The following is an 18,868-nucleotide window of genomic DNA, read 5'->3' as shown; positions in this document are numbered from 1 at the left end:
TAGTGTGCCCCCGTTACCAAATACCATCTAGGTTCCACTTCTCTAGGCAGGCGATACCGAGAATGTACACGGACGTCAGAAAAAGACTCACCAGTGTCCTAAAAAATGCAGTTGTACCCAATGTCCACTTAACCACGGACATGTGGACAAGTGGAGCAGGGCAGGGTCAGGACTATATGACAGTGACAGCCCACTGGGTAGATGTATGGACTCCCGCCGCAAGAACAGAAGCGGCGGCACCAGTAGCAGCATCTCGCAAACGCCAACTCTTTCCTAGGCAGGCTACGCTTTGTATCACTGGTTTCCAGAATACGCACACAGCTGAAAACCTCTTACGGCAACTGAGGAAGATCATCGCGGAATGGCTTACCCCAATTGGACTCTCCTGTGGATTTGTGGCATCGGACAACGCCAGCAATATTGTGTGTGCATTAAATATGGGCAAATTCCAGCACGTCCCATGTTTTGCACATACCTTGAATTTGGTGGTGCAGAATTATTTAAAAAACGAGAGGGGCGTGCAAGAGATGCTGTCGGTGGCCAGAAGAATTGCGGGACACTTTCGGCGTACAGGCACCACGTACAGAAGACTGGAGCACCACCAAAAACGCCTGAACCTGCCCTGCCATCATCTGAAGCAAGAAGTGGTAACGAGGTGGAATTCAACCCTATATATGCTTCAGAGGTTGGAGGAGCAGCAAAAGGCCATTCAAGCCTATACAATTGAGCACGATATAGGAGGTGGAATGCACCTGTCTCAAGCGCAGTGGAGAATGATTTCAACGTTGTGCAAGGTTCTGCTGCCCTTTGAACTTGCCACACGTGAAGTCAGTTCAGACACTGCCAGCCTGAGTCAGGTCATTCCCCTCATCAGGCTTTTGCAGAAGAAGCTGGAGACATTGAAGGAGGAGCTAACACAGAGCGATTCCGCTAGGCATGTGGGACTTGTGGATGGAGCCCTTAATTCGCTTAACAAGGATTAACGGGTGGTCAATCTGTTGAAATCAGAGCACTACATTTTGGCCACCGTGCTCGATCCTAGATTTAAAACCTACCTTGGATCTCTCTTTCCGGCACACACAAGTCTGCTGGGGTTCAAAGACCTGCTGGTGAGAAAATTGTCAAGTCAAGCGGAACGCGACCTGTCAACATCTCCTCCTTCACATTCTCCCGCAACTGAGGGTGCGAGGAAAAGGCTCAGAATTCCGAGCCCACCCGCTGGCGGTGATGCAGGGCAGTCTGGAGCGACTGCTGATGCTGACATCTGGTCCGGACTGAAGGACCTGACAACGATTACGGACATGTCGTCTACTGGCACTGCATATGATTCTCTCCCCATTGAAAGAATGGTGGAGGATTATATGAGTGACCGCATCCAAGTAGGCACTTCAGACAGTCCGTACTTATACTGGCAGGAAAAAGAGGCAATTTGGAGGCCCTTGCACAAACTGGCTTTATTCTACCTAAGTTGCCCTCCCACAAGTGTGTACTCCGAAAGAGTGTTTAGTGCCGCCGCTCACCTTGTCAGCAATCGGCGTACGAGGTTACTTCCAGAAAATGTGGAGAAGATGATGTTCATTAAAATGAATTATAATCAATTCCTCCGTGGAGACATTGACCAGCAGCAATTGCCTCCACAAAGTACACAGGGAGCTGAGATGGTGGATTCCAGTGGGGACGAATTGATAATCTGTGAGGAGGGGGATGTACACGGTGATATATCGGAGGATGATGATGAGGTGGACATCTTGCCTCTGTAGAGCCAGTTTGTGCAAGGAGAGATTAATTGCTTCTTTTTTGGTGGGGGTCCAAACCAACCCGTCATTTCAGTCACAGTCGTGTGGCAGACCCTGTCACTGAAATGATGGGTTGGTTAAAGTGTGCATGTCCTGTTTATACAACATAAGGGTGGGTGGGAGGGCCCAAGGACAATTCCATCTTGCACCTCTTTTTTCTTTCATTTGCGTCATGTGCTGTTTGGGGAGTATTTTTTTGAAGGGCCATCCTGCGTGACACTGCAGTGCCACTCCTAGATGGGCCAGGTGTTTGTGTCGGCCACTAGGGTCGCTTATCTTACTCACACAGCTACCTCATTGCGCCTCTTTTTTTCTTTGCGTCATGTGCTGTTTGGGGAGTGTTTTTTGGAAGGGCCATCCTGCGTGACACTGCAGTGCCACTCCTAGATGGGCCAGGTGTTTGTGTCGGCCACTAGGGTCGCTTAGCTTACTCACACAGCTACCTCATTGCGCCTCTTTTTTTCTTTGCGTCATGTGCTGTTTGGGGAGTGTTTTTTGGAAGGGCCATCCTGCGTGACACTGCAGTGCCACTCCTAGATGGGCCAGGTGTTTGTGTCGGCCACTAGGGTCGCTTAGCTTAGTCATCCAGTGACCTCGGTGCAAATTTTAGGACTAAAAATAATATTGTGAGGTGTGAGGTGTTCAGAATAGACTGAAAATGCGTGGAAATTATGGTTTTTGAGGTTAATAATACTTTGGGATCAAAATGACCCCCAAATTCTATGATTTAAGCTGTTTTTTAGTGTTTTTTGAAAAAAACACCCGAATCCAAAACACACCCGAATCCGACAAAAAAATTCGGTGAGGTTTTGCCAAAACGCGGTCGAACCCAAAACACGGCCGCGGAACGGAACCCAAAACCAAAACACAAAACCCGAAAAATTTCAAGTGCACATCTCTAGTCCAGACATTACCCTCCGCGATATCACCCACTCTATCCGTAACATTAGCCATCTCGGGGCTTCCAGGCCAGCAGCCCAGGTGCTGTGTTGTGGAGTCAGGGCCTCTGGGGATCTTTGTGCGGCTGTGGTGGGGAGGCAGTTCTGTGACATTAAGCGCAGAGGAGGCTCCGGGGCTTAGAGAGTATGCGGTGCAGGGAGAGCTATGAAATCCTTCCGCTGCGCCGCTTTCATACACATCTATGCGGTGGCCGTAGCAGCTTTTGTCCCACCCGCGCCATGGCTAGGGAGTGGGGATTGTTGATGCCGGAGGGGGCAGGCGGACTGGCAGCAGGACATAGGACACTGCAGTAAAAGGATTTTTTTCCCACTATCTACAGCGCAGAGACTTGCAGCAGAGACAGCGGCATACCCTCGAACTGTACCTTTTTGGCAGGTACAGTATCTTTTTTTTATGGTCTGTACCGATTTTTGGCTCTCCAAACTTCCACTGAAAGTATAGGAAAAGGGGCGTGGACACGCCATTTTCCCATGGCCATGCCCCTTTTTCAAATTTGTAGCGATTTTTATGTGTAAATTGCAGGAAAGTATGTTAATGTAGATGCAGTGGGCCTATTTTGGGGTGTGGACCTGGAGCTACAGCTCCATCAGCCCCATTGTTAATCCTCTCTGGGAACACACAGCAGACAAAGGGCAGAGCCTCCCATTGGATGTAACCTGTGAGGGAGGGCGTTTCTCGCCCAATCAGCTGTGGATTGGGTGTGATAGATCTGCTGCTAACCCAATGAGAGCTCCTAGCCACGGCCAGCGTTATACACACAGGCAGAGAGTCACAGATCTGGGTTATTATATAGGAGATGGCAATCAATTCTACTTTTCTGCCAAATTATCAATGAGTGTTTTCTTTCATATTCATATGCACTGTCTACTGAAATAATATTTAATTAAAAAAAAATCCCATAATTGTTCTTGATGAGTGGAACATATTACCACCTTTCCCAAGAATATGACATGCAAGATTGTGCACATGTGAGAAGAAAGATCATGATTGGAGAGGAATAATTAAGGCGGTCCCTTGTCTCATATCAAGAGCACAAAGGGGCCGACTTGGGGGCAAAGGACAGGAAAGCAAGTAACCTTGTACCTTTGCCAGAGCCGGATTAAGGGGGGGTAACAGGGGGTAAGTACCCCCGGGCACCTGTGTCTAAGGGGGCCCCCCGGCCTCAGATCCTCTCTCCCTGCAGCGCAGCACCACAGAAGCTGAGAACACTGCAGTCATTAGGACCCAGAGAAAGCACTACACAGCTTCCTTTAGCACTTCAGAATGGTACGGGACGCTGCATCAAGGTAATCCGACCCCACGTTCTACTGGCTTGCATTCAGTGCTTTGATCATCATTTATCTCTCTATATCTCTCTGTCTCTATCTATCTATCTGTCTATCTGTCTATCTATCTACATGCCTGTGACTATTTATCTACCTATCTATCTCTCTATCTAATTTTAAAAGATAGGTAAAATGAGGTGCGCTCACTCTAGCAGTCCAGTAGTCCCGTTGGTGTAAAAAAGTGCCACCTCACATTTAAAATACATAAAAAAAAACAATAGATTCACCATAGAGTCCACCGGCACTAGTTCTCATGTAGATCTTTGTTATAATATTTCCTCAAAAATAAAAACATATACAAACAATCATAGTGTAGTATATTGAATGAAGTATCACATATATCAATTTATGGATATAAGCCTAATAGCCTCGTACCAAAACTGGTGGTCTACGTGACAAGTAGACATAAATCACTATACAGTATATTGAGCGGGTATCCTCCGGAATGAACGATGATCATCGGATCATATGCACCAAAAAATTTCTTCCGAAGGATTCCCACGCATATAAAAGAGGATTTTCTCCAATAGCGTAATATTGTTTATTCCAATAAAAAGACAACCATACTCTAAAAACACAAACAGAGGTTGGTCTCTCACCCTTTGATTAGGTCTACCTAAAAAGTAGACGTAAACAGCTTAAGATCAGACAGCACAAAACCCAACCTGGAACATATGGTCTTCCGATGGTAGGTGAGAGAAATCCCCCTGGTAACAATTCCTCCTGGCCTGGAATAGGTAGACCTAATCAAAGCAGCTAAACATGTCTTTGCAAACATGTGTGACTAATTCTCTGAAATTCTATTACCATATAGCTTCAGGTATGGTTACAGGTAATTTTTTAGTGTGCTGGGGGGATACCAGGGGGGGAAGTACCCCCCTTCTCTGTCATTGTTTGTCTGCATGTGTGAGAACGGCACTGAATGGGAGCAGTATTTGGAAGGCATGCTGTTCCTTGTAGTGCTAATGGGAGATCCTGGGGGTGGCTCCCTGGTAAGTTAGCTCTCTGTCTGGATGTGTTTTAGTATGAGCCTTTATCATTAGGCCTACTGTAGACAAATTACATGGCCCTATGTGGGCACTGCAGTTATGCAGTGTTAGGACTGCTGACATCGGAGAAGCCTTGGCTCGGCTCAGCAGTTAAACCTGTTTTTGCAAACACGTGTGACTATCTGAAATTCTATTACTATATAGGTTCAGGTATGGTTACAGGCAATTTTTTAGTGTGCTGGTGGGATACCGGGGGGGGGGGGAGTACCCCCCTTCTCTGTCTGCTGTTTGTCTGTGACCCCTCCCCCTTTCTAGCACCTGATATAATTATCTCCAGGAATGATAGAGCAACTGCCATTGTTTGTCTGCATGTGTGGGCACTGCTATTATGTAGTGTTAGGACTGCTGACATCGGAGAAGCCTTGGCGCGGCTCAGCAGTTAAACATAGAAACAAATGTGCAGGGAGTAGTCCAAACTGGCGCTATGCAGCTTAGATGTAACAGATTTCGCAATAAATGTCACCTCATTTAAATAAGAAGACTGAAACTAGCAATTTGAAACACTGTCATACACCACAAGCACTAAAATTAGTAAAATATCACCATAACATCCCTTTTGGAATGAATGCAGGATTCTATTATCTGAGTTGTGTCCCTGGTTCGGATCAGTTAAATGTAAGATCTCCAAACATGGATGACATAAAAAAAACAAGATAACAAGAACAACCAATGTGTAGTAAATGTTACCAAAACTTAATATAGTTAATAAAGTCAATAAAGTGCCTCTAGAAGACTGAAGTGGATTCGAAACGTACCCCACTCACACTTAGAATGAGGACATTAAACGTATCAAGGTTTCTTTGTGGGGTTAACTTCTTATATTCTTATAACACCCAGTGTGACACATAGGGAACTCAGCCAGACAAGAAAGTGATTTGTAATGGGTTCCTGATGGAGACAAAAGATGCATACCCCAACACTCACACTCAGAAGGCTGGTAGAAAGCACATAAAGGTATCTTTCTTTCCTTAGGGAAAAAATAGTAGTCCAAAATGGCGTACCACAACTCACAATTCGAGGTACTGTGTAACTCCTATCAAGGTATCTTTGAGTTCCTTATGGAGGTTTCAACTTGTTCGTAAAGTCTCCAAACGTAGATCATATAGGGGAATAACAAAAAGCAACCAATGTGTAGTAGTGCAATAAACAAAGTGCCTCTGAAAAGCTAAAGTGAATTCAAGGCGTACCCCACTCATACATAAATTGGTAGCTTTAAACACATAAAGGTTTCTTTAGGAGAATTCTATTCTACGATGGAACACACACGGAACTCAGCCAAACATAGGAATAACTTCGATGAAAATAGTTAGTGCGTACCCCAGCACTCACACTCAGAGGGCGGGTAGGAAGCTCATAAAGGTATCTTTATCTCCTCAAAATAGGGTCAATAATTCAGTATGGCGTACCCCAACTCACAATTTGATGTACTGTGTGCCTCCTATCAAGGTATCTTTAAGTTCCAGGTAGGAAATACGACTTGTAGTTTGAACCATGTAGTTTTTCGCAAACCCCAAAATGAAAAAGATTTATGGCACTCACAACAGAGTAAAAAATAAGGGGTTACAGATATTTATTTAACAGTACATGGAAAAAACAAGGGGGGTGGATATATGGAAGAAACCATATACAACAATACATAGAGTAATAAGGTAAAAATGGCAAAGAGAGATAGTACCCTCTTCCAAAAAATAAAATAAAAAAATAAAAAATTTAAAAGTCCGGATAATATGCTACTCACACTCCTGCTTTTATTTTTTTTATTTTTTTTCACAACAGCAGCTCTCCCCTGGCCCTGACCCTCTCCCCTCCAGAACAGTGATAGCAGCACATTATCCCCCCCTTTTGAAGAGTAGAACACAATGACAGCGCATCCCCCCCACACACACACACAGTGACACCAGTGGCACCCCTTGCAGAACACAGTGACCCCACCAATGGAGCATCGCAGCGGCCACTTCACTCTCTCCCACAACGGAGCACTGCAGTGGCTGATTTCTCCTCCCCCCGCACACGGAGCATTGCTGCGGCCACTCTCTCCCACCACAGCGCGCAGAGCCGCGGCTAAGAACAGCAGCTGTCTCCTCTCCAGGACCCGGCCAGAAGTCTCTGTGCAGAGAGAGCAGGAGGAGGGGGAGTGGGATGCGAGCATGGGGGGGAGAGACTCACACAGACGCAGACTGCCCAACGCTGCCTGCTGTGTTTGTAAGGTACTGTAGATTAGGGTAGGAGCCGGGCGCAGCGCTACAAATGTACACTACTACAGCGGGCAGCACTGCAGCTTACGGCCAATCAGTGTGGATGCGGATGGTGCGCCCACACAGACACTGCACTATGTGCAATGCCCCATCCGCCAACACCTAGTTACGGCTCTGGGTGCAGGTATGGTTATAGGTAATTTTTTATTGTGCTGGGGGAATACCAGGGGGAAGAAAGCACCCCCCCCCCCCCCCCCCCGTCTGCTGTATGCCTTATAAAAGGTATGTGTTTAGATGTAAATATTGACAGCCTTATACTGTGACCAGGGACTGGATGTAATGACACCCCAGTACGACGGCCATGAGGGATGCCTGCTGAACTTTTTTTTAAAGGGGCAATCACTTACAAGAGAAAACCATGCCTCGTAAGTGATTGCCCCTTTAAAAAAAAGTCCGAGTTCTGCTGGCATCCTGCATGGCTGCTTAACTAGGGCCTCATTACATCCGGCCCCAGATATGGAATTTTGCAATTATTGCTGATTTGGTAATAAATATTTAAGTACATTGATTTCAAAGACTGGTGAGTGCTCCTGTAATCACTGTGCTGTGATATATTTAAGTAGGACCTGCACTGCTGTCTCATGTAGGTGCTGGGGGTAGGGACTGCGCTGACTACTGGTGCTCCCAAAGGCTTAATCTGGCCCTGACCTTTGCCAAATTTGATGCACTGTCTAGTAGGTGGTGGCAGATTTAATTGCAGTGTAAAAATAAACAGTCCAGAATTTGTGGGCTACATGCAGGGGCATAATTAGAACTTTGTAGGCCCCAATGCAATATTTTGAAGGGACCCCTGCCCCAATGCTTCTAGAGAGACACCTTTGCACAGCAGTTGTTCATTTTATGCCCTAGTTCATTTTCAGAACCAAAGTTGTGCCCCCAATTCAAATGATGTCACATAGTAGGGCTACCAGTACACATTATGCCACACAGCACCCCCAATTCACATCATGACATTCAGTGTCCCAAATTAATATTATGCCACATTACAATGCCCCAGTTCATATTACGTAACACAGTGCCCCAGTTCATATTATGTACCATTATAGTGCCCTCCAGTTTATTTTATACCATATTATAATGAGCAGGTTCAGTGCCATACCTAGATATATTGTAGGCCCAAGGGAAACATTTGTAAGGACCCCTATGTACCTCCCAATGGTGACAAATGTATATAACACATGTAACTGTGACAGGGATGGTGGCTCTTCTCATCTCTAGGCTCCATAGCAGCTGTTCTTCCTGCACCTTTGGCAGCTATGCCATTGGCTACGTGCAAAAGCAGGCAGTATTTACCATGCATGCACAAAATAATAAAAAAAAAGTCTATTTGTAGGTGCAAAGTTACTTTGCTTTCTTTTTTTTTTTGCCTTATGCACAGAACACAGTCAGTCTCAAAAAGCACAAAAACAAATTTGTGTGCACCGCCCAGTAGCAGTAAAGCAATTTAACCCCTAAGAGGCAAACAATAGACTACTGGTCATATAAACAAAAGCACATGGCCATAGATGTCTTACCATAATTGCCAACATTTAAATACTAAAAATATGTAAATAAATAAGCTGGCCCTGTTCCTTACAAGCCACGTCAAAGACGAACACAACCACACTAGCAATGTATGACAGCCACGCCAAGCTTGAAAGTGGGACAGTGCAAGTAAAGCAAAATATACAATAGGATATATTGTACATGGTGTGATCAGGGGCTGCAAGAGGGGGAGTATCATGCCCTGCAAGAGAGGATTATCCACGTTTCCAAATTGTTGGGGCCACGTACCCTCCAGTGGCACTACATCTACACATCTACAACGGGGCGTGACCATGCATCGCTACATAGCAGCCCCGTATTTTTCTTGGTTCCCCTGAGTTTGTGAAATTCCACATTTGCTTTTCATCAAATCTACTGTATATATATTCTCTGTACATGAATTACTGTGCAGTAAACATTATAGGACTGGAAAGGGCAGGGGCCACATATTTACTGCCCACCTGAAACACTATTTCTGCTCCAGGAGGGAATTCTGTGCACCAATAACTCCCCCCTACACCTGTTGGTGGTGCGGTAATACAATATTCAAAAAGGGTACATTAGTCTAACAGTTCATTCTACATTCCAGGTTGATTCTATGTGCATCTATTGTTGTTTAGTTAATTTGCTGCAAAGTACATGCCATTTCTTTCTTGTGACTGAGACTAACGCCTCAGCACTTAGCACTTTCCAGCGCATGATTATTCAGAGAGCTGACTGAGACTATAATTCAGCGTAGCAGAACATTTATGGAGAACACTGCATCTGTGAAATAGCTGGAAGTCCTCTGCTAGTTAAAGCTTAGATTAATAATTAAAATGTCTGCGGACTGCGTAAAACTGAAAGATTATTATTCAGAATTGTAGATTAATGCAAGTAATAATCTGTATGCTTTACACTGTTTGAGAAGTGATTTAAGCATTATTTGTTACATTATTATGCCAGCTTATATACAAATAATGAATCAGATAATAGGAGTCTTTATATTTAAAATTGCAAGTCCTGACAATGTATCATGGCTAGTTAAGTGCTTTCCAAAATATTATATTTTTAATGGCTTGTATTATGTGTATACAAAATGGAGATTACTGTTGTTGAAGAGTAATAATAACTTTTAGGCTCTTCTATGCAGAAATAACAATTTGATTTACATTTGGATACATTTTCACTCTTATAAAACACAGATGCAAAAGTAGAATAAATTCTAGAATTTTAGTAAATACATTTTTTGCCTACTCTCTGAAATGTCTAGGGATCTCCCCTGGATTGCCGAGAATGTAGACTAGCCTTCCAGATCCTGCCCACCTGCCCAGTGAAATGGACAGTCCAGTTTCTCAATGATATTGACAGTCCAGTGGCTCAATGATGATATTGATAATGAATTGCATAATCATGGACCTTACCCCACAACTCAATGGCACAATCATTGTACTGAGCGTTGGGTGCGGAGCATTGATGACACTATTCATAACACCTCAATGCCTCTCTTACACACACACACACACACACAAACACACACACACACACACACACACACTGTGCCCCTCTCTCTCTCTCTCTCACACACACACACACACACACACACACACACACACACACACACACACACTGTCCATAACCTTTTCCTGTATTATGCCTGTAGTTTTCCTCTCCAACAGCATTCTGTTTTTTCCTATCCTGGCAGTCAGTGTATGTGTGGGAATCATTTAAATGGCTGAGCCAATCACAGCATAGTAGACACTGCTGAGAATAAGGCTGGCCATGGTGGGTTATCCATCAATGGTCACTATCGATGGTACCATTGATGGATAAACCATCTGTAAGGGAACCATTGATGGTTTTACTTATCGAAGGTCATCCCTGCATTACTGTACAATGAAATCAATCGGAGCTCGGGAGCATGGCTTCACAGGTGTCAGGGGGCGGGGCTAAGCTCCGTGCCATGACACTTTGAGGGGAAAAAATTGGTAGCGCTGAACCCTCAATGGCGGGAAACCATCTGGTTCTCCCCATCGATGGTAAAAGTATTTGACATTGGTCATAGACTATCAATGATTTTGAATCATCCCTAGCTAAGGAGTTCCTGCACTGATCAGGAAACTTCTTAGCCTTAAGGCTCTGAAATGCGCTACATGCTGGTCCTGAAGGGAGACTTCATTCCCTTACCAATTTCTTTTTCATCCACTAGGGGTCACTGGAGTACTCTTGGGATATGGACGGCTTCCACCGGAAGAAGGCACTGAATAAATTAATTTTGAGACTACTCCTCCCCTCCATATCCTGCAGCACTTCAGTGTTTTTTCTGTGCTCGACACAGTTAGAAGGCATAGTGGAGCTCGTCCACAAAGTATTGGAATTTTTTCTAAGTTTTTTTTTTCTCTTCAATTTCCACGTCCTTTCCCCCCTTCTAACAGGCGTGGGTCAGGGACAGTGGAAGCGGCTGAGTAGCCGTGAGTGTCGGACCTCTCTGTAAAGAGCTCCCTCACTCCACTTGCAGGCTGCCTGCAGGAAAGCTGGACGGAGTTTGGATGAAAGCCCCGTCATAGACTTTTGTCACGGTCCAGGTATGTTGGGTTGGGGCGGTCAGCGCTTGCTGCCGCTCCACTGTTGGGGATTGTTGGGTACTCACCGCTGCCCGGAGCGCGTGTACATGGGCCGCTTCACGGTCCATGCGGCGCGCTCTCACTCTCCGGCTCCCAGCATCCTAAGAGACCGCTGTTCCCTGCGCAGCAGCAGCGCTGCTTGGCTACACAGACACGCCGCTATGCTGTGTGTGGCGGGCGGGAGCACGTGTGCATAGGCCGCTCCACGGCTCTATGCAGCACGCTCTCTGCTTCCGCCATCCGCCCGCAGCAGCCGAGGAGTTCCGTTGTCCGGGGTCTACAGAACAGGCCGCTCACACGGCCCTTTGCAAAACTTCCACAGGCCCAGACCCGGTGCTGTACACGGAGGTCGTGGGAGTGGGGGGAGACTTTAACAGTATTTGGCAGTGTCAAGCTTTTAGGAAAGACTTGGTGCTTAGTATGTTTAATGTTCTCCTGTCTGTTCCAGGTTTCCTATTTTACATCTCGGCTAAGAGTGGTACTAGGGGAATGTTGGGGTCAGTTTTCGTATTGCTGGCAGGCACTGCACTTGCCTAGATATATACCAGGAACTTTGGTGTTATTACTGAGTCGTGCAGTCTGTCTGTGTGGAGTTTGTATTGTCTGTCTTCATAATGAGTAAGACACCAGCAAAATCTAAGAAACATTTGTCATGTCATGTCTGTAAGAGTGTGTTGCCTGATGGATCCACCACATGTACAGCATGTGTTGTTAATACAGCCATAAATACGATTTCCATTCCAGAAGTAAAGCCAGCATCTCAGGACCCTCCATGGGCTTTACTTGCAGATGTATTAGTTGGTTTACAATCAGAGCTGGCCGCCTCTCGTGAAGAAAGAGAGGCGGCAAGATCTGAGTTTAAGATGAGACCATTTGAGTTACCTGGGGAGTCTCAAACTGGTCATAAGTCCACCTTGAGTGGAAAAGATAAGTTTCCTTTTCCTACTAATTTTCCTGTCTCTGGGATACTAGATCTCACTGAACAGGAGTATGAGGAGGGCGAAATAGAACAACAGTCAGAAGGTGACGACTTTGACAGCCCAGGTATTGACAATCTCATCAGAGCAGTTCGTCAGTCGCTGGAGTTTACGAATGTTACTGGAGTCACGGAAAAATCCGGACAAACGGTTTTCTATTCCTCGTAGATTTAAATCGAGTTACCCGTTTCCAGAGGCCATGACAGCTACATGGGAGAACCCACCATTGGTGGATTCATCCGTATCTAAACTTACGAGGAAGTTAACCATACCAGTACCAACTGCTACTACGCTTAAAGACCCTGCAGATCGTAAAATAGAGGCTATGCTAAGGTCCATGTATACAGCAACTGGAGTGCTGTTAAGACCTGGGTTGGTTGGCATTTGGGTTACTAAAGCTTTAATGGTATGGATAAAAGAGCTCAAATCGGCTCTGCAAGAGGATCATCTTATACTTCTCGCGGATCAAATCTGGGAAGCTGCTGAATATCTATGTACAGCTTCTACTGACGTCTGTCAGCTTACTTCTCGCCTGTCCTCATCGCTGGTCACAGTACGACGAGCACTTTGGCTGCGTTCGTGGCAGGCGGAGACGGAGGTTAAAAAAGGTATAGAGGCATTGCCTTATGATGGCGAGAAACTTTTTGGTCCTGAATTGGACAAATGGATTTCTGAGGCTACTGGAGGGAAGTCTGTTTTTCTTCCATCGCCTACAACTATACCTAAACGGAAATATTCTGGTCCGGCGTTCAAATCCTTTAGAACTCAGCCCTTTCGTGGGCAGGGAGGAGCAGTCACGCCGGGCAGAAGAGGTCGGGGACGTAGTGCCCGACAATCCAATGCACGTCGTCAAGACACCAAGACCACTAACAAACCAGTGGCATGACGGGCTCCCAGCCCATCTCGGATCTCCAATTGTGGGAGCACGCCTTCAGAGCTTTCAGGGGGCGTGGCTGCAGACGTCCACAGATGGGTGGATCCGCAATTTAATATTAGAGGGTTACAAAATAGAGTTCGATTATCTTCCGACAGGAAGATTTTTCACGACAGGACTGCCTGTGTCGGACGACAAGAAAGCAGTTCTGCAGGTTGCCATTCAGTCTCTGCTGAATGCTGCAGTGATAATTCCGGTCCCTGTGCAGGAACAGGGGCAGGGTTATTATTCCAGTCTGTTTCTGGTACCAAAACCAGATGGCTCAGTCAGGCCAATATTGAACCTAAAAGGTCTCAATCATTACGTCACTTACCACAGATTCAAGATGGAATCTCTCAGGTCAGTAATTGCAGGGTTAGAGCCACAGGAATTCATGATTGCACTAGATCTCAAGGATGCGTATTTGCACATTCCGATCTGGCCACCTCACCAGAGTTTCTTAAGGTTTGCGATAAGGCGAGACCATTACCAATTTCAGGCTCTACCGTTTGGCCTCTCATCAGCGCCTCGGGTATTCACCAAGGTAATGTCAGTGATGACAGCTCATCTCAGGTCCCTAGGGGTAATAATTGTTCCGTATTTAGACGATCTACTCATAAAGGCTCCGTCTCAACAATTGCTTCTCCAACATGCCTTACTAACGTACAATGTACTAGTTTAGCACGGTTGGATAGTCAGTTTAAAGAAATCACATCTAATTCCGTGTCAACGACTTCAATTCCTAGGGATGATTCTCGATACAGTAAAACAAAGGGTTTTCCTGCCACAACAGAAAGTACAGGGCATTCGTCATCTGGTGCAATTAGTGCTCAAGCCACGCACAGTCTCAGTACATTTGTGCATTCGCCTTTTAGGCACAATGGTGGCGGCTTTCGAAGCACTTCAGTTCGGAAGATTTCACTCACGTCCGTTTCAACTGGAGGTGTTAGCACAGTGGTCGGGATCACATCTGCAGCTGCACCACAGGGTGAGGTTGTCACCACAAGTCAGGGTGTCTCTTCTCTGGTGGTTAAAAATACACAATCTATCTGCAGGGAGACGATTCGGCGTCGCAAATTGGATAATTCTGACAACAGACGCAAGTCTCAGAGGTTGGGGAGCTGTAGTTCAGAGTTATCGGCTCCAGGGCCTCTGGGCGGATCACGAAAGATCGCTATCCATAAATGTTCTGGAACTCAGGGCGATTTACAATGCTCTAAGACAAGCGGTGTACATGTTTCGTTTTCAGACTGTTCAGGTGCAGTCAGACAACGCGACGGCAGTCGCATACATAAACAAACAAGGAGGAACGAGAAGCCGCATGGCTATGCGGGAAGTAGCTCGGATCCTCAGATGGGCCGAATATCACCAGGTGATATTATCGGCAGTGTTCATTCCTGGAGTGGACAACTGGGAGGCAGATTTTCTCAGTCGTCGGGATTTTCATCCAGGAGAGTGGGCATTAAATCCAGAAGTATTTCAGATGTTGATCCAGAAGTGGGGTTACCCTCAGGTGGATCTAATGGCATCCCGCCACAATCATCAGGTGTCAAGATATGTGTCCAGAACAAGAGATCCAGGGGCAGTGGCGGTGGATGCTCTCACAGCCACGTGGCCATACAGCCTTGTGTATCTGTTTCCACCGTTTCCGCTGCTCCCGTTGGTGCTAAAACGGATCAAGAGAGGGTTAGTCACAGTCATTCTAATAGCGCCTCATTGGCCTCGGAGGGCTTGGTTCTCGGATCTCCTCGGGTTACTCGCAGACGATCCGTGGCCACTCCCACTACGTCCGGACCTGTTACAACAGGGTCCGTTCCTTTACCCCGATTTAGCGCGGCTGCGTTTGACGGGGTGGCTGTTGAAAAGGCCATCTTAAGGAAAGAGGGCATTCCTGAGTCTGTTATACCAACCATGGTACGAGCTAGGAAGCCGGTTACGGCAGCTCATTATTATAGAATTTGGCGTACTTATATAGGTTGGTGTGAAGCTCGGAAATTTCCGACATCGTCTTTTAAATTATCCCGTCTTTTGTTATTTTTACAAAGGGGGTTAGATGGAGGACTACGTCTTTCCACACTAAAGGTGCAGGTATCTGCGTTGTCAATTTATTTTCAAAAGAAATTGGCCTCGTTGCAGTCAATACATACGTTTCTACAGGGTGTAAAGAGGATACAGCCTCCTTTCATTCCACCTACAGCACCATGGGACTTGAATCTGGTTTTAGATTTCTTACAGTCCGATTACTTTGAACCCTTACAACAAGTGGATATTAAATTTCTCACTTGGAAAACGATTTTTCTTTTAGCCTTAGCTTCGGCTAAGCGTGTTTCAGATTTGGGTGCCTTGTCATGCAAGTCACCGTATTTAATTTTTCATGATGACAGAGCGGAACTTCGGACGAATCCCGTTTTTCTACCAAAGGTAGTGTCGTCTTTTCACATCAATCAACCAATAGTAGTTCCTGTGTTAACAGGAGATTCTGGAACGTTGGATGTGGTTCGCGCATTGCGCATCTATGTTTCCCGAACGTCTACTGTGCGTAAGACAGATACGTTGTTTGTTCTCTATGACGCAGCTAAGAGGGGTTGGCCAGCCTCTAAGCAGACCTTATCCAGATGGATCAAACTGACTATACGTCAGGCTTACCTTTATGCTAAGTTACAGCCACCTACTTCAGTAACAGCTCATTCCACACGTTCTGTGGGGACGTCATGGGCAGCGAGTCGTGGGGCTTCTACGACACAGCTTTGCCGTGCGGCTACTTGGTCGTCAGTGCACACGTTTGTGCGCTTTTACAAGTTTGATACGTTCGCGGCATCAGCATCTAGCTTTGGCCGTTTAGTGTTACAAGTGCCAAACAGCTCTCCCGCCACGGAGGAGACTTTGGTACATCCCAAGAGTACTCCAGTGACCCCTAGTGGATGAAAAAGAAAATAGGATTTTGGTACTTACCAGGTAAATCCTTTTCTTTGAATCCATAGGGGGCACTGGACGCCCACCCAGAGCAGTTTACCTGTTTTAGGAGTCCAGTGGTTCTTATGGTAACACACTTTCACGACTGGTTTAAATTTAACAAGGGTTAATCAGTTATGGTGTCAACTGTTTAGTTGTCTGTTACGTTGTGTCAACTTTATTGTTGTCTGTGAGACTATATGTAATTCTCCTTTTGTCAATCTCTCTATCGATCCTGTTCGGCTCAGTAAAAAACACTGAAGTGCTGCAGGATATGGAGGGGAGGAGTAGTCTCAAAATTAATTTATTCAGTGCCTTCTTCCGGTGGAAGCCGTCCATATCCCAAGAGTACTCCAGTGCCCCCTATGGATTCAAAGAAAAGGATTTACCTGGTAAGTACCAAAATCCTATTATTGCTGCCATAGCAGTACTGCACATGCACTGAACCATCTTGCTGCTGTGTCAGAGTGAAATTTGCATATACAGACAAAAGCTGGGAAGCTGAATCAGTGAGTATGGCTGTAGCTACTATCTTCAATAAACCATCCTACTGGGCTGTCACAGTGTCAGCACATTCTGCTGGTGCGTAGATACCTACTGCCACACTACCGCACCTGACCTGTGCACACATTATTTCCAATAGAAACAGCCCTAGCATTTTAAGTTGGACATTCTTCCTATTTCTGTAACAGAGGCACCAGTTCTGTTCTGTCCAGGCTGATTTCTGCTTTTCACAGTGGACCCCATGTTTGTGATTCTTGCAATTTGTAATTGTTTGATATGAGATCTATATCATATGAGAGTGCTTGTGTATAACTCTTCTCAGTGCTGCAAAAAAGAAACAGTTGTGAATGTACCCATGCTTGTGGATACACACAGCAAGACACAGTAGTGGATGGACACATGCTTGTAGATACACACAGCAGGAAACAGTTGTGGATGGACCATGGCTGCAACTAGGGGGGGGCTAGGGGGGCACATGACTGGGCGCTGGAATTGGAAGTCGCAGAGACATCCTTCTACCTACTACTTCCCTGACCAGCTGGCCCCCCAGAAATCCCACCTGACTGGGAGCCATATGTGCCAGCCACACATTCTGCACAGTCCAGCCATCCCAGGCTGCAGAGCGGCAAGTCTGCACTGTGCCCCGCCAACCACCACAACCGTTGGATGGTCAGCTTCCTTTACCACTGTACCTGCATCCTATGGCCACTGGTGTCTCCCTATACCCGGGTAGGGGCTGCGACCCGACCTCCTCTTATTCCAGCTTGTACCTGTTCAGCTGCCCCTCCCAAGGACATGTCCCTGGACCCCGGCAGCGCAGCCTACCCCATCTCCTCCCAAACGGTGAATATGAATAGTACCAGGTGTCCCTGTGTGAGGTCATGAAGATGGAGGGGAGCAGCCGCTGAGGGGCAGAATGTGAGGCATAAAGGAACAGTTCTCAACCAAACACATGACTACAGCAGCGGCCTCTTCCACCCGGGCAGCCTCATGGAAAGCCAAGTCTCCAGCCTCACCCCCAAGCACAGGAGCCAGACAAGCGTATATCATGTTAAGGTACACAACCCAATTACATGCTGATACATATACACATGCATACATACAGTCCCCCCCTCTCTTTCTCTCTCTCTTCTCTCCCCCTCCTCTCCTCTATCTTTCCATTCTCTCTCTCTTTTCTCCCCTTCCTCTATCTTGCCATCCTCTCTCCCCTCCCGCCTTCTATCTCACCTCCCCTCTCTCACTCTCTCAAGTTTATGTTTTGTTTTTTTGAAAGTGGGGTTGGGGGCGCACTAAATTACTGCCTTGCCCCAAGTGCCAGAAGTTTCGGCCCTAGATGGAGACATGCTTGTTGGATACACACAGCAGGAAACAATTGTGAATGGAAATAGGCTTGCAGATACCCACAGCAGAGCACAGCACAGCAAACAGCAGTGTGCCTGGAGTGACATGGCACTGAGTCACTACCTCGGGATCCTTATATAGAAGCCAAAACCTGCAAGAACCCAACGCCGGAAGGATGATATTATGCCTCGATCTGAAATCTGAGCCTGGTGGAAAAACACAAACCACCGCACGGATATATTCGGATCTGCAACATTCTGGGGCAGGAGGAAGCGGGTGTTCGGATTTCAGGTAGTCTGAACCACTTAACTCTACTTTTAACTGAAACTTGGGAGTGGGATTCACAGTTTTATTTATTGTACCCACAGATTTTGCTTGTTTTATAGTAATCATTTTAATACTGTATGAAGGTAGTCACCACCATCACATACTCCCTTATCTGTACATTAACAGTGGATTTTGTCACATAAAAAATACAATAATGTAAAAAAAACACTACAATGTGCCCAGCTCAGCAGAGCCGACCCTAGTTAATTTGATGCCCTAGGCAAAATTTTGTCTTGTGCCCCCTAGCACCGCCTCTAGTTCTCTGCATCTAACCCAGCAACACTCAGGCAGTGGGAACCATCAGGTCGTTACCCTGTGGGCCAGTTCAACCCTGCATAATGT

Source organism: Pseudophryne corroboree, chromosome 5, assembly GCF_028390025.1.
Source record: "Pseudophryne corroboree isolate aPseCor3 chromosome 5, aPseCor3.hap2, whole genome shotgun sequence".
In the NCBI taxonomy this organism is placed as follows: Eukaryota; Metazoa; Chordata; class Amphibia; order Anura; family Myobatrachidae; genus Pseudophryne; species Pseudophryne corroboree.
The sequence above is the reverse complement of the archived record's forward strand: the minus strand, read 5'-3'. Positions refer to the sequence as shown.